The 16,859-nt window shown below is 43.8% G+C and overlaps 1 long non-coding RNA gene and 1 pseudogene across 2 annotated transcripts in view; one reads left to right on the top strand and one right to left on the bottom strand.

The window, feature by feature from the left end:
• Positions 1–1,790: 1,790 nt before the first annotated feature.
• Positions 1,791–16,859, bottom strand: part of LOC104006583 (uncharacterized) — a 31,658-nt gene continuing 16,589 nt past the window's right edge. The window contains exons 2-3 of one of the 2 annotated variants that reach the window (XR_008548089.2): positions 7,286–7,445; positions 1,791–5,286 (exon numbers count right to left, since the gene is read on the bottom strand). This is a non-coding gene — a long non-coding RNA (uncharacterized LOC104006583). The remainder of the gene's footprint in view (positions 5,287–7,285; positions 7,446–16,859) is intronic. The other variant, XR_001717945.4, reaches the window with a different exon arrangement.
• On the top strand, positions 14,909–15,498 carry LOC738922 (glycine cleavage system H protein, mitochondrial-like; annotated as a pseudogene).

Raw genomic sequence — 16,859 nt, 5'->3', positions numbered from 1 at the left:
TTATTTTTTATTTTTAAAATTATTTAATTATTTTACAGATGGGGGTCTCAGTTAGTTGCCCAGGCTGGAGTGCAGTGGCATGATGATAGCTTACTGCAGACTCGAACTCCAGGGCGCAAGAGATTCTCCCTCCTCAGCCTTTGCAGTAGCTGGGACTATAGGCACATGCCTCTGCCCCTGGCTGGCAGTAACTGTTCATGTTGAGGGAAGGATTTGAGGCCTTGAAGAAGGCCACATAATTAGCCAATGATAAGATTTTAAAAAGGTCCTACTTTTTTCTATGAAAGACATTCACTTCAAATATATATATACATATATATACACACACATATATATACATACACACACACATATATATGGTTTTTTTGCGAAGGAGTCTTGCTCTTTCGCCCAGGCTGGAGTGCAGTGGTGTGATCTCAGCTCACTGCAACCTCTGCCTCCCGGGTTCAAACGATTATCCTCCCTTAGCTTCCTGAGCAGCTGGGATTACAGGCATGTGCCACCACACCCAACTAATTTTTTTTTTCACTTTTAGTGGAGACGGATTTCACCATGTTGGCCAGGCTGGTCTCGAACTCCTGACCTCAGGTGATCCACTCGCCTCGGCCTTCCAAAGTGCTGGGATTTTAGGCGTGAGCCACTGTGCCTGGCTGACTTCCTATATTTGTGTATATAAGTGTGTGTGTATAGGGGTGGTGATTATTGATTGATTTAGGGTTAATTGATGGTCACAAACTTAGTGAAGACTTGAAGAATTTCACCCTTCCCTTTAGAGAAGACACAGAGGAGAAAAGGAAAATTGCTTGACTAGAGGAAGCCTGCCCCTGGATGAGAAGAGGTAAGAGCAGTGAGGATACAATTATATTTGTGCTGGCTCCATATGAGAGGCCCAGGCAGGAGGCTCCATCCCCTGGATGTCCCACCTACATCCTCTTGGGCGCATCATGCTTCCTGCAGTGTTGATGAGGCCTCAGAAGTCAGAACAGGCGACCGTGGGATGGCCCAGACCCAGCTCAGGGATGCTGAGGGAAGCTATTCTGCTGACTGTGTGCCCTAAGGTACCGTGGAAGCAGCCAAGAGTGAGAGCAGTCACCAAGCCAAAAGGCACTGGGATCAGCCAGGGAGACCAGGAAAACCTGGCCAGAGTCTTCCAGCCAGGCCATGCCAACAGAGCTGTGCACCTCTGGATGCCATGCCCCAGGGTCTCAAGCTTGCTCAGTCTTGGCCATGAGCTCCTAGAGGTGCCTCCCCAAGGGGAGCCCAGTCAGGCCTCCTTTCCCTACCATAGTTTCCTGGTTTCCACACTGTGGGCTGATACATTTTGTTGTGCAATGGAAGCCATGGGGATAAGGGGGGTTAAACGCTGGTCCCACTACTTACACTGTGGATTCTTGGGCTAGAGGCTCCTTAAGATTTTTCCCTTCTACTCTGATCCCTTCTAGTTAATCCAGTTCAGTCATTCAGTTCACTCTATATCCGGCTGGGCGTGGTGGCTCATGCCTGTAATCCCAGCACTTTGGGAGGCCGAGGCTGGTGCATCACCTAAGGTCAGGAGTTCAAGACCAGCCTGGCCAACATGGCGAAATCCCACCTCTACCAAAAAATATAAGAAATTAGCCAGGCGTGGTGAAGCGCGCCTGTAATCCCAGCTGCTCTGGAGGCTGAGTTAGGAGAATCACTTAAACCTGGAGGCGAGGTTGTAGTGAGCCGAGATCACACCACTGCACTCCAGCCTGGGTGACAGAGCGAGATTCTGTCTCAAAAAAAAAAAAAAAAAAAAATTCACCCTGTATCTACTGGGCACGTGTAACGTCAAGGTGCTTTTTCTTTTCTTTATTTTATTTTATTTTTTGAGACAGAGTCTCGCTCTCATCCAGGCTGGAGTGCAGTGGCACAATCCCAGCTCACTGCAGCCTCAACCTCCCAGACTCAATCTATCCTCCTGCATCAGCCTCCCAGGTAGCAGGGACTACAGGCACATGCGCCACCACACCCAGCTAATTTTTTATTTTTTTGTAGAGATGGGTTTTTGACATGTTGCCCAGGCCTCAGCCTCCCAAAGTGCTGAGATTACAGGCATGAGCCACCATGCCCAGCCTCAAGGCGCTTTTTCCAAATGCTAGCATCATGATGATGAAGAAGGAAGATATGCGCCCTGCCCTCATGGAGTTTACAGTCTATGGGAAAAGAGGTGCAGGATAAGCCATACAATTATGATGTATATTACAAAAAGTAAAAGAGAATGGAAGAGAATCAGTTCGAAGCTTAACATTGTTTAGCAATGTTTCTCAAAATATGGTCCCTGGACCACTTGCATCAGGGGTATCCGAGGTACTTGTTGAAAATTCAGGTCCTGGGCATCATGCCAGATATGCTGAATCCAAAGCTCTGAATGTGGAGCCTAAGGAACTTGCTTTTTAAAAAAATTTAGGTAAAATCTACATAACAAAAAATTAGCCATTGAAAGTATACACTTCAGTGGCATTTAGTACATTCACAATGTTGTACAATCATCATCTCTATCTAGTTCCAAAACATTTGATCATCTCCCAAAGAAACTCCTGACTCATTAAGCAGTCACTCCCATTCTCCCTTCGCCCCATCCCCTGGTAACCACTAACCTTCTTTCTATCTGTATGAATTGACCTTTTCTAGATATTTCATAGAAATGAAATCATACACTACATGATCTTTTGCGTCTAGCTTCCTTCACTTAACAATGTTTTCAAGGTTCATCCATGTTGTAGCATACATCAGTACTTCATTTATTTTTATTGCTAAATAATATTCTATTGTGTGGGTATACCACATTTTCTTTATCCATTCATCCATTGATGGATATTTGGGTTGTTTCCATCTTTTGGCTATTGTGAATATTGCTACTGTGAATATATACAAGTATTTGAGTATCTACTTTCAAGTCTCTTGGGTATACCCCTACGAATGAAATTGCTGGGTCATACGGCAATTCTATGTTTAACATTTTAAGGAACCACCAACTGTTTTCCACAGTGGCTGTACCATTTTATGTTCCCATCAGGAAGGCCCAAGGGTTTCAGTGTCCCCACATTCTTGCCAATACTTGTTCTTTTCCTTAATTATAGCCATCACAGTGGGTATAAAGTGGTATCTCATTGTAGTTTTGATTTGCATTTCCGTAATGACTAATGATGTTGAGCATCTTTTCATGTACTTTTTGGCCATTTATATGTCTTCTTTAGAGAAATGTCTATTCAAGTCCTTTGCTCATTTAAAAAATAGTTATCTAGGCCAGGCAGGGTGCTCACACCTGCAATCCCAGCACTTTGGAGGCCAAAGAGTATGGATCACTTGAGCCCAAGAGTTTGAGACCAGCTGGGGCAACATGGCAAAACCCCATCTCTATGAAAAAATACAAAAAATTAGCCTGGCATGGTGGCACCTGTAGTCCCAGCTACTCAGGAGGCTCAGGTGGGAGGATCGCTTGAGCCCCAGGAAGGTTGAGGCTGAAATGAGCTGTGATCTTTCCACTGTACTCTAGCCTGGGTGACAGAGTGAGACCTTGTCTCAAAAAAAAAAGGATTGTCTTTTTGTTATCAAATTATAAGAGTCCTTTATATATTCTGGATACTAGAAGTTTATTGGATATGTGATTTGCAAATTGACAAATGAAACGAAAAGTGTCTTTTCACTTTCTTGAAGATGTTCTCGGATGCATGAAAGTTTTTAATTTTGCTGAAGTCCAGTGTATCCATACTTACTTTTTGTTGCATGTGGTTTTGATATCATGTTTAAGAAACCATTGCCAGGCCGAGCGTGGTGGCTCATGCCTGTAATCCCAGCACTTTGGGAGGCTGAGGCGGGCAGATCACCTAAGGTCAGGAGTTCGAGACCAGCCTGACCAACATGGTGGAACCCTGTCCCTACTAAAAAATATAAAAATTAGCCGGGCGTGATGGCCGGCACTTTGCTCCCAGCTACTTGGGAGGCAGAGGCAGGAGAATCGTTTGAACCCGGGAGGCGGATGTTGCAGTGAGCCGAGATTGAGCCATTGCACTCAAGCCTGGGGGATGAAAGCAAGACCGCTCTCAAAAAAAAAAAAAAAAAAAGAAACCATTGCCAAATCCAAAGTCATGAATATTTACCCTTATGTTTTCTCCTAAAGGTTTTACACTTTTTGCTCTTACATTTAGGTATTTGATACATAATGAGTTCAAAATTTTTGTTTGTTTTTTGTTTTTGTTTTAGGCCACTAAGTTTGTGGTAATTTGTTACATAGCAATAGAAAGCTAATTCACGACCAGAGCAAGAAAAGTTTCTGAAGCTATTGCAGGTATGATATAAGCTGCTTTCCTGCTTGGGCCTTATGACCCAGCAGATTCAACAGTGCTCCAAACGTCTATTGCAGATAGGAATGCTGGTGAACCATCTGGGAATCCCTGATAGAGGAATCATGATGTAGACTCCTAGAGTTTTGTATTGCAGCTATGTCTTTTTACACAAATAACTCATTCACACTTTGAAAAAATAAAATATACAGCTCCTGGGCTTGTTCCTGGGCTCTGGTGGAGACCAAATGCCTGACCTAGGATGCCAAGTGAACATGTAGCATTTACCCATTTATCATAAGGGGTATTTTAAAGATGAACAGCCAGATGGAGAGATGGATAGGTCAAGCCATGTGGGAAGGGGCATAGAGCTTTCATACATCTCTAGGCATGCCACCTTCCCTCCAAGTATCTTCATGTGTTCAGCTATCCAGAAGCTCCTTAGTGAGTTAATATTTGTATATGGTATGAGGTAAGGGGTCCAACTTTCTTCTTTGTTCTTCTTTCTTTCTCCTTCTTCTTCCTTCTTCTTCCTCCTTCTTTCTCTTCCTCCTCCTCCTCTTCCTTCCTCTTCTTCTTCTTCTCCTTCTCCTTCTCCTTCTTCTTCCTTTTTTGTATGTGGATATCCAGTTGTCCCAGCACTATTTGTTGAAGACACTATTTTTTGCCCATTGAATGCTCTTGGCACCCTTGTCAAAAATCAATTGACCCCATAGCTGTATTAGTATATTTTTGGACTCTCAATTCTATTTCGTTGATATATATCTCTCTATCCTTTATGCTACTATCACACTATTTTGATTACTGTAGCTTTGTAATACGTTTTGAAATCAGGAAGTGTAAGTCTTCCAGCTTTGTTCTTCTTTTTCAAGATTGCTTTGGCTATTTGGGGTCCGCTGCAATTCCATTTGAATTTAAGGATCGGCTTTTCCATTTCTGCATTGAGTCGAAAGCTCTGAAGGTAAAGCCAAGGAATCTGCTTTTTTTTAAAAAAAAAATAAGTTTTGATTGTGAGTAAAATACACACAACATAAATTTTACCACTTTAACCATTTCTAAATTTACAGTTAAGTGCATTCACATTTTTATGCAGTCAATACCCAGAACTTTTTCATCTTGCAAAACTGAAACTATACCCATTAAACAACCCCCCTTTTCCTCCTACCCCTGGAACCTGATAACCACCATTCTACTTTCTGTCTCTATGAGTTGGACTACTCTAGGTACTTCATATAAGTGGAATCATATAGTAGTTGTCTTTTTGCGACTGGCTTATTTCACTAATGTCCTCAAGTTTCATCCATGTTGTAGCATGTGTTTGAATTTCCTTTCTTTTTAGGGTTGAATAATATTCCATTGTATGGATATACCACATTTTCTTTACGTATTCAGCTATCAGTGAACATTTGAGTTGCTTCCACTTTGGCTATTGTTGAATAATGCTGTTATAAACATGGGCATACAAATATCTCCTCAAGGCCCTGCTTTCAATTATTTTGAATTTATATCCAGAGGTAAAATTACTGGATCATATGGTAATTCAATTTTTAGCTTTTTGAGGAACCACCGTACTATTTTCCATAGCAGCTGTACCATTTTATCCTCCCACAAAAGCTTCCGTTTTCCACATCCTCACTTTTTTTTTTTGAGATGGAGTCTCACTCAGCCACCCAGGCTGGAGTACAGTGGTGCAATCTCGGCTCACTACAACCATGGTCTCCCGGGTTCAAGTGATTCTCCCGTCTCAGCCTCCCGAGTAGCTGGGATTACAGGCACCCGCCATCATGCCTGGCTAATTTTTGTATTTTGGTAGAGACGGGGTTTCACCATGTTGGCCAGGCTGGTCTTGAACTCCTGACCTCAAGTGATCCACCTGCCTTGGCCTCCCAAAGTGCTAGGATTACAGGTGTGAGCCACAGTGCCCAGCTTCTTTCTTTCTCTTTTTTTAGGGGGGGATAGTGTGTGGTGATATTGCATTGTGGTTTTGATTTTCACATAGGAATCTGCCTTTTTAAATGAACTTTTTATTTTGGAATGATTTTAGATTTACAGAAAAGTTACAAAGATAGTACAGAGAGTTCCTGCACATCTTTCATTTGGTTTCCATTTCCCCTAATGTTATCATCTTACATTACAATGGCACTTTGACAAAACTTGGAATCTGCTTTGTACTAAGCACGTGTGTGTGCACACACACGTGCACATCACTTATACTCATTATTTATTTATTTATTTGAGACAGGCTCTTATTCTGTCACCCAGGCTGGAGTGCAGGGTGTGATCTCAGCTCACTGCAACCCCCACCTGCCAGGCTCAAGTGATCCTCCTGCCTCAGCCTCCTGAGTAGTTGGGACTACATGCACATGCTACCACACCCAGCTAGTTTTTTGTATTTTTCTGTAGAGACAGAGTTTTGCCATGTTGCCCAGGCTGGTCTCGAACTCCCGGGCTCTAGGGATCCACCCACCTTGGCCTCCCAAAGTGATGGGATTACCGGCATGAGCCACTGCGCCTGGCCGTGATTCTTACTTGCACTACAGTTTGAGAGCTACTAATCTAGGGGTCAGGAAAGTCCTTCCAGGGAAATACATTTCAGCTGTTACTTGAAAGATGTGCATGAGTGAGTAAAAGGAACAGTGTGTGATCCAGGCAAAGGAAACAAACTGTGCCAAAGCCTGGGGGTAATAAAGAACTTGGAACATTTAAGGATAATCATAATAGCGGTAATAGTAATTTATTGACACTTACCATATGCCAAGCACCGGTAAGCACTTTAGAACATTATTTTACTTAATTTTCCACAACAATCCTATAAAGTGGAAAATATGATCATTTCTATCTTATAGAAGAGGTAACAGAATTGAAAGAAGTAACTTGCCCAAGGCTACACAACTGTAATGTGGCAAAAGCAAATTTGAACTCAGGTCTTTCTTTCCTGATTCCTTTTCTCCCACTAGGCCCCAGTAAATTTTATTCACCTGCTTGCAGCAAGAAGCAAAACCTTAAATATGTGGCTTTTCCTCCTTCTGGTCTACTCTTCCCACTGTCTTTTCCAGACTTCTCATCCTTCAGGGTTCAGAGAGGTCTTCCCATTCCAAAGCTATTCCTTAATGTTATTCTCTCTCATTGCATTGAAGGCTAAATTAATGAATAAATATAAATAAACAGTCTTAGCAACAATTTGCAATTATATACTCATTCATGCATTTATTTATTTAATGCCTATCTTTCCTGCTGTACTGTCAACTTCATGAAGGCAAGGATCCAATCCGTCTGGTTCACCTAGTACCAGGAAGTGCTTACTAAATATGTGGGGTTTTTTTTGTTTTTTGTTTTTTGTTTGTGAGATGGAGTCTCGCTCTGTCACCCAGGCTGGAGTGCAGTGGCACCATCTCGGCTTACTGCAACTTCTGCCTCCTGGGTTCAAGCGATTCTCCTTGCTTCAGCCTCCCGAGCAGCTGAGATTACAGGCACCCACCACCATGCCTAGCTAATTTTTGTATTTTTTGGTAGAGATGGGGTTTCGCCATGTTGGCCAGGCTGGTCTTGAACTCCTGACCTCAAGTTATCCGCCCACCTCTGCCTCCCAAAGTGCTGGGATTACAGGCATGAGCCACCGTGCCTGGCCTAAGTATTTGTTGAATAAATGAAGAAAGATAGGAACTCAAACATGTTTTGGATGTTGAATGAGTGACTTATTTTTGAGAAAGAAAAAAATCAAATGGGTTGCTGGATATCATTTAAGATATGAACCACAGGTTCCCTTTTTCTCTAGCAAAAACCTCAACATTGCTGTGCATGGTGGCTTATGCCTGTAATCCCAGCACTTTGGGAGGCCAAGGCAGGCGATTGGTTGAGCTCAGGAGTCTGAGACAGCCTGGGCAATGTGGCGAAACTCCTTCTTTAGAAAAACAAAAGAAAACAGAAACAATTAGCAGGGTGTAATGGCACAGGGCTGTAGTCTCAGCTACTTTGGAGGCTGAGGTGGCAGGATCGCTTGAGCCAGGGAGGTGGAGGCTGCAGTCAGACGAGATCATGCCACTGCACTCCAGCCTGGGTGACACAGGGAGACCTTGTCTCAAAACAAACAAAAACCCTCAACCTTGTTTTGATTCCCTGGAGAGACTGACCTGAGTCTGACTGACCTGAGAAATATCTCTTTGTTGAGAAGTTCAGATCTGAAGACAGGGGTGGGAAGTCTCTATTCCTGACGCAAAAGATCAAGAGTATCATCAAGAAGAAAATACCATCCTAACAACTTCAGAAAGTCAACTGGCTACAAGGAGGGAAGGGGGCAACTGACCTCCCCAGGTCTGGGGATCTGCTTTGGGGTTCTGTTTGGGTTTTGTTTGGGGTTTGCTTCTACTCTGGGGTTCTGCTTTCCAGCATAGCACCAGAGTGCTAGCAGAGTGACCGTGCTGTAAGCGAAGGCTAACTGCTCCCTACTTCCCCTGGCTCCCCCAGTGTTAAATTAGCTTTATGTCAATACCACACCAGCAGCTGGGATGAATTATTGAAGCTCATTCATCGCAGTGAGCCCAGGTTCCAGTTGCTTTATGAAATGGAGGTGAATGTGACCATATTATTTCTATTTGTCTCGTTGCAGTCAGTACATCTTCAGTCTGTTGTTAATATGAAGGGACTCAGCCCTGGCAGGCAGATAATCCCAGCCTCTGCTTCTGCTGAGAGCTACAGAGATAAGCATAGTGGGAGTGTCAGAGCACATAAAGTGGGAGGGGAGGAGTGCAGGAACACATCTGCTGGCTCCAAACTCACAGGGGCTCTTAGTTATCACAATTTACATGGTAGTCCCCAACACCTATTCATATACACATAAGCACAGTCAACACACACATACACACATATATGCACATATACATTCAGAGTCTTAAAGGCACACTCACCAGGGGCCCAGGAACAAAAATGTGGAGGGTGCCAACATTTTAAAGAATTATTTTCTCAAAGATTGTGCACATTTTAAAGGCTTCTCCTCCCCCAATCTTCAGCACCAGTCCTTCTCTAGAAGTGCTGGCTAGCTTGCCCCTGACTCTTGGCAGAGATGGCTGACCTGGAATGTCTAAGGTCATGAACAGGGAACCCACTTGTAGGAGGCTCCTGTGTGCATGTGGGAGAGCAGTCTTTCTTCTCTGCTCCCCTCCGACTCCCTCCTGAACTGATATATGCCTGACTTTCAAGATATATTTCTGTTGCTTGACCCAGATGCCAAAATTATCTGTTATAGCTCTGCATCTATCCATATACACCCGCACTGACATTCACAGTCACAAACATGCAGTCACACTCCTACACGCTCATGCTCACACACACACACTACATACCCAGAGCCAGGCCTCCTAGCCATATGGCTTGGTTTGAAGGCTAATGAGAAAGCCTCCTGATCCTATCTGCTGGTCACAAGCCTCTCAAAGATTCCACCATTAAATATTTATCATTTTGGGAGTACTCAGCTAAGAATTAAGACCTCCAGTCAAGGCAACACACCATAAAGTTTTCATCCAACATTTTGGCAGAAGCCCACCTCTACCCAGAAACTTCTTTCTCCTTGACTAGCTGACTCTTACTCATTCTTCAGGTCTGACCCAACCTCCCCTGCTCAGCCCCGACCCCTTACTGTTGAGGGATGGTAAGTTCCCCCATTATCCATGCTCATTACTCTCTGTCATTTTCCTTCCTTGCACTGATTAAACCTGTAATTAAATGATTATTTATGTGATCACATTTATATGGTTTGTGGCCCCATTAGAAAGAGAACTCCAGTTGGTTAGGAGTTGCCTTTCTCTCTGTTCTTCACTATACCCCCAGTGCTAGCACAATGCCTGGCACAGAATTGATGTTCAATAAAACTTAAATGGCTGGGCGTAGTGGCTCACGCCTGTAATCCCAGTACTTTGGGAGGCTGAGGCGGGTGGATCACCTGAGGTCAGGAGTTCAAGACCAGCCTGACAAACATGGAGAAACCCTGTCTCTACTAAAAATACAAAATTAGCCGGGCATGGTGGCACATGCCTGTAATCCCAGCTACTAGGGAGGCTGAGGCAGGAGAATCGCTTGAACCTGGGAGGCCTAGGTTGCGGTGAGCCGAGATCACACCATTGCACTCCAGCCTGGGCAACAAGAGCGAAACTCCATCTCAAAAAAAAAAAAAAATTAATTAATTAAAAAAAATGAAGTTGAATGCTTTGGGGAAAGGACATTAGAGAAGAAGGAAAATAGACAGAAAATGTCAGAACAGATGATTCCAAATCCTTCTGATCCTGGGCCTCTGACTATCACCAGTATCTTCCTTTCTCACCTGCCAGGGTGACACCACATAACTCTCCTGGGGCATGTTAAGATGCCCAGCAGAGGCCGGGTGCAGTGGCTCAAGCCTGTAATCCCAGGACTTTGGAAGGCTGAGGCAGGTGGATCATTTGAGATCAGGAGTTCGAGACCAGCCTGGTCAACATGGCAAAACCGCCTCTACTAAAAATACAAAAATTAGCCAGGCATGGTGGCATGCACCTGTTGTCCCAGCTACTTGGGAGGCTGAGGCACAAGAATCGCTTGAACCCAGGAGGTGGAGGTTCCAGTGAGCCAACATCATGCCACTGCACTCCAGCCTGGGCAATACAATGAGATTCCATCTCAAAAAAAAAAAAAAAAAAGATGCCCAGTAGAACTACACAGGGACAGCACTAGGATTGAAGCAGACAGAAACTTCTCAGCTGGAGGAAACAGGCCTGAGGGGCATCCTGGCCTGGTCTGGCTCTGCACTTTTCCAGAATGTGACTAAGAGCTCATAGTTCTAGACCAAGCTTTGTGTGAGGAACCTTCTATTCCAGATGTTTTCTGGTAATTAAGATGGGAGATGTTTGTTGCCGAGAACATATGGTATTGATAATAATAACAAAAATACTATCAGCTACCATTTATAGAAAGCTTACTATATGCCAGGCACTGGGCTAAGCACTTTATATATAGTTACACATAATTAATTAATCCTCACAACCATCTTGAGAGAAAAATGTACCACTATTTCCATTTTGAGAATAAGTAATTTGCCCAACATCACACAACTGGGAAGCAACTGAGCCAGGACAGGACTCTGAGGCCAAGCTTTGAACCAGCAGGATAGGCTGCCTTCTATTTAAGCCCCGGGGAGATACCAGACCACCTCATACTCACTCAACAGATATAAAGTGGTGCCCTTTAATGGACTTGGGATTTATTTGCAATCTTAGAAGCTGCCACTATTCCCTTGTCTTAGAACCACCAGGATCTGGCTCCTGATTCCTGGAGTCACAGAAGAGAGGTGCCAAAACATCTGGAATTGCAGAAGGAAGCAAATACAGGCAGCTGGAAGGCACCTGATCCTTGGCCTTCTACAGCAAAATACTCCTGAGTCCCTGGCCCTCCTGCTTGGAAGATGGGACCACTTTGAATCTTTTCCCTCTGTATTTCTCTTCTCCCAGTGGTGATCCTGCGGGCTCATTTCTGAATGATGATGGTCTTGAGGCAGGTGACAAGTAAGCCACAAAGGGCCACATAAACCATAACCAGCCAGTGTGAGAGAGAAGCTGCCACTGAAGGTGGGCCCTATTTACTTGGGGCTGCACTCGCGGCCTTGTGTACAGCCACTTGCAGGAAGTGAGAGCTCCAAGCTTTTGACATCAGATCATGGTGTCTTCTGTTCCCCTCTCTTCCCTGTGGCACTGACTTCAGCTTTGTCCCTTTAATGATTCTGAGTCTGACCTCCATGGCTTCAAATTAGGTCTGGAATCATTTTAAGACTACTATGGGGTGGATACAGTGGCTCATGCCTGTAATCCCAGCACTTTGGGAGGCCGAGGCTGGCAGATCACCTGAGGTTGGAAGTTCGAGACCAGGCTGACCAACATGGAGAAACCCCGTCTCTACTAAAAATACAAAATTGGCTGGTGTGGTGGCGCATGCCTGTAATCCCAGCTACTCGGGAGGCAGAGGCAGGAGAATCACTTGAACCTGGGAGGCAGAGGTTGCAGTGAGCCGAAATCACGCCATTGCACTCCAGCCTGAGCAACGAGAGCAAAACTCCACCTCAAAAAGAAAAAAAAAAATGGTCCCTGACTCGTGCCACTTAAACTCGGTCTGAAACAGATACTTCCTGGCTCATCCTTTCAACCTGCATTTATTGTGGTGTTATCTCTCTAATCTGTGGACTCCTAAAGGGCAGGTTTGTATTGAATATGGTCATTTGGCATGCATCCTCTATTCTTATTTTCTTCTAATGTGTTACAGGGACCGGGAAGCTAGAATACATTTCCATGACTCCCTTACAATTAGGCACACTTGTATGACTGTAAGACAGAAAGGAGGAAGATGACTTCTTTCTGCTATTTTGGGCTTTCTGTTGGCAAGCAGGATCCTGGAGACATGGGGTTCTCCTGCAACAGCCATTCAGCTTCCTGATCTCTGCTTTCTAGTTCCTGGATGGCAGATCTCTGACAATGTGTTCTTTAACTCAACAGTTACAGTGGTGGCCTTTTGATCTTACTAATCATGGCAAACATATTCGCTCTCCTGTTGCAGTTTTGGGAAGTCCATTCCACAACTCCTTTCAACGATTGTGTAAGCACTAATTCTCTACACTAAGTTCTCCTCAGTTCAAAATACCTAGAGTAGTTTCTGTTTTCCTGCACTGAACTAGGCCCTCAAATAGTTGTGAAATGACTGACTCCTTGGAGAAACAAAGAAAAAAAAAGTCAGTGTTGTGTTGGAGAGAAAAGATTTCTTTTCTCATCCACTTCTAGGTTCATGGCCAAGATTCCAACAATAAAAAACAGATTAAGAAGAGAAAAGTATGCAAATGTATTTAATATAAGGTTTACATGACACAGGAGCCTTCATAAGGAAATGAAGACCCCCCCAAAACAGGAAAACTTGTGTATTTATTTAGGCTTAGGTTTGAGGAAGAGTAGAAGTGGTCACTCATGCAGAAGTATGATAGGACAAAAGGGGTGTGATCTAATGGTAATAAACTGGTGGTGGGGGACTTAGCAAGTCCTGTTCAGATTCTTCTGCCTTCAAGAACAAGGAAGTCCCTTTTCTTCAGTATAGGGAGGGTATCTCTGGAATGAGGATTTCATGACCTACTTCAGGAAAGAAAGGAGGGAGAAGGTCAGAGAGTAACCTTCCCAGGTTTTTTTCTTTTCTTTTTTTTGAGATGGAATTGCACTCTGTTGCCCAGGCTGGAGTGCAGTGGCGCGATCTCGGCTCACTGAAACCTCTGCCTCCTGGGTTCAAGTGATTCTCCTGCCTCAGCCTCCCAAGTAGCTGGGATTACGGGTGCCCACCACCATGCCCGGCTACTTTTTTTTTTTGTATTTTTAGTAGAGATGGGGTTTCACCATGTTGGCCAAGCTGGTCTTGAACTCCTGACCTCAGGTGATCCACCAGCCTCAGCCTCCCAAAGCGCTGGGATTACAGGCATGAGCCACTGTGCCCGGCCAACCTTCCCAGGTTTTATGGCCTGCTTCAGGGAAGAAGGGAGAGGGAAAGGTGAGAGTGGTTCTCCTGCCTCTGCTGTTTTTTCAAATGCCAAGTTGCCATATTTTGGAGTACGGTATCCTGAACCCCATCATTCTCCTGTCTGAAACTTTCCCAAGAGGCTTCACAGCCCAAAAACTGAGTTGGAAGATTATTGCATAACCCATTGAACCATCTCTCAGTTCCAGGAATAACTCAGTCCAGTTAAATAGTTAACAGTTGTATCTTATTCCAGTTGTTAGGGGGTATTGCAGTCAGGCTTCTACCAAAGTTAGGCCTCTATGTAGTGTAATCAATCAGGCATTTAATAAGAGGCATTTCCAGACAAACAATAGAAAAACAAACATTAACAATTAGAGCAATCCATAAACTCAGTTTTTGAGTCCGGTAGACAGCCAGTCAAAAAAATTTCTAGATTCGAGCTCAAAGCATCTTGAGATTGTAGAATGAGGACAAGTAGTGACAAGCTGATAGATTTTCCTGGTTTGCAGTTTGCATGAGGTGTTCTGGGGAACTTTCTGAGTAGCACATAGAGCAACACGTACAAAAATTGTTCATATATGGCTGTTGTGATTTCTCTAAAGTCTATATGAAGTTGTCCAGCTTTAGCTTGCAGGGCTTTGGAAAAAGGGCAGTTTTAATTTTTAGTGATTCTCAGTCATAAGGTGGGAGAAAAATTGGAAATTGTTTGGAGAGTGATAACCAGATATTGGAGGAAACTAGAAGAATTTAAGATCCAGTCCAGATTATAGGTAAATAACAAAACCTCAGGGCCGGGTGAGGTAGCTCACGCCTGTAATCCCAGCACTTTGGGAGGCCGAGGCGGCTGGATCACGAGGTCAGGAGATCAAGACCATCCTGGCTAACACGGTGAAACCCCGTCTCTACTAAAAAATACAAAAAATTAGCCAGGCATGGTGGCGGGCACCTGTAGTCCCAGCTACTCGGGAGGCTGAGGCAGAAGAATGGCGTGAACCCAGGAGGTGGAGCTTGCAGTGAGCTGAGATCGTGCCACTGCACTCCAGCCTGGGCGACAGAGCAAGACTCCGTCTCAAAAAACAACAACAACAGCGAACATGGCGCTGTGAGTGGTGCGGAGCGTGCGGGCCCTGCTCTGCACCCTGCACGCGGTCCCGTTACCCGCCGCGCCCTGCCCGCCAAGGCCTTGGCAGCTGGGTGTGGGCACCGTCCGTACGCTGCGCACTGGACCCGCTCTGCTCTGGGTGCGTAAATTCACAGAGAAACATGAATGCGTAACAACAGAAAATGGCATTGGAACAGTGGGAATCAGCAATTTGGCACAGGAAGCGTTGGGAGATGTTGTTTACTATAGTCTGCCTGAAGTTGGGACAAAATTGAACAAACAAGATGAGTTTGGTGCTTTGGAAAGTGTGAAAGCTGCTGGTGAACTCTGTTCTCCTTTATCAGGAGAAGTAACTGAAATTAATGAAGCTCTTGCAGAAAATCCAGGACTTGTAAACAAATCTTGTTATGAAGATGGTTGGCAGATCAAGATGACACTGAGTAACCCTTCAGAACTAGATGAACTTATGAGTGAAGAAGCTTATGAGAAATACATAAAATCTATTGAGGAGTGAAAATGGAACTCCTAAATAAACTAGTATGAAATAACGCAACCCAGCAGAGTTGTCTTAAATTAGTGGTGGATAGACTTACAATAGCAACTTTTAGCATTACCGATGGGGAAGAAAAAACTACTGTTAACACTGCTAATGAAAGAAAATGCCCTTTAACTTTCTAATGATTATAGATAAATAGAATATGTGTCTTTTTCACAATATCCTGTGATTTTTAGACTAGGCTCTAGTGTTCAGAATTCATGAAATTATCCATGGTAAAAACTAGTTATAAACATTACATAATTCAAAGATAACATTGTTATTCTTAAGCCTTAATAATATTGTAACTTGCATGTATCCATACCTGGATTTGGGATGAAATACTTAATGATCTTTCCATTGGAAATAGCTGGAAGTGAAGAGGTTTTTGTTGCTTGTACAGTGTCAGATGAGGAACACCGCTATCTTAATTTTACAATACACTGCATTTTTTGGTGGTGCTATTTTTATACAGTGAAGCAACAGCTTTGCAGCAAAATAATAAAATACTTCTTCATTAAAACAACAACAACAACAAAACAAAACAAAACCTCAAAAACATGAACAGGACTAGAATTCAATAATAGATAAACTTTAGTTTTCTTCTGAAATGTAATTTTTAAACCTACAGTCACCTCTGTTTCTACCAAAGATGATCAAAATAAGATGAATTTGTTTGCAAAATAGGCCCAATCTCATTAAACTTAACCTGATTATTTGCATAAGTGCAGCAAAACAGTGATTGCCCTAAAGGCTCATTTAAGATTGCTTTGCTGGAATTTTTCATAAGGAATCTCAAATTGGACTTTTAAAACCTGACTCAAGTCTAGGAAGCCAAACCAAGGATTTCTCATTATACTTTGCCTATAATACCTATAGATTTGGGTGAATTCCTCTCCTTTTTTTTTTTTTTTTGAGAGGGAGTGTCGCTCTTGTTGCCCAGGCTGAAGTGCAACGGCTCACTGCAACCTCTGCCTCCCGGGTTCAAGCAATTCTCCTGCCTCAGCCTCCCCAGTAGCTGGGATTACAGGTGCCCACCACCATGCCTGGCTAATTTTTGTATTTTTAGTAGAGACGGGGTTTCACCATGTTTGCCAGGCTGGTCTCGAACTCCTGACCTCAGGTGATCTGCCCCCTCGGCCTCCCAAAGTGCTAGGATTACAGGTGTGTGCGCCTGGCCAAATTCCTCTCTTCTTGAAGTCCCCAAATACCCTGAGTTTCCTGGGCCTGTCGAAAAGTGGCATTACTTACTTACCTGTAAGGCAACCACATAGGGGAACCATGTAAGGGAACCATGTATGCAGACTACCAAGCCAGTTTTTCCTAAGAGGCTTTACTAGATCAATAAAGTCAGCCTTAGTTCTTTAAAGTATTCTGGTTATATCTGAAAATAGGCATTCCAGTCAAA

This window comes from Pan troglodytes, chromosome 4 (assembly GCF_028858775.2).
Source record: "Pan troglodytes isolate AG18354 chromosome 4, NHGRI_mPanTro3-v2.0_pri, whole genome shotgun sequence".
In the NCBI taxonomy this organism is placed as follows: domain Eukaryota; kingdom Metazoa; phylum Chordata; class Mammalia; order Primates; family Hominidae; genus Pan; species Pan troglodytes.
The sequence above is the reverse complement of the archived record's forward strand: the minus strand, read 5'-3'. Positions and strand labels throughout refer to the sequence as shown.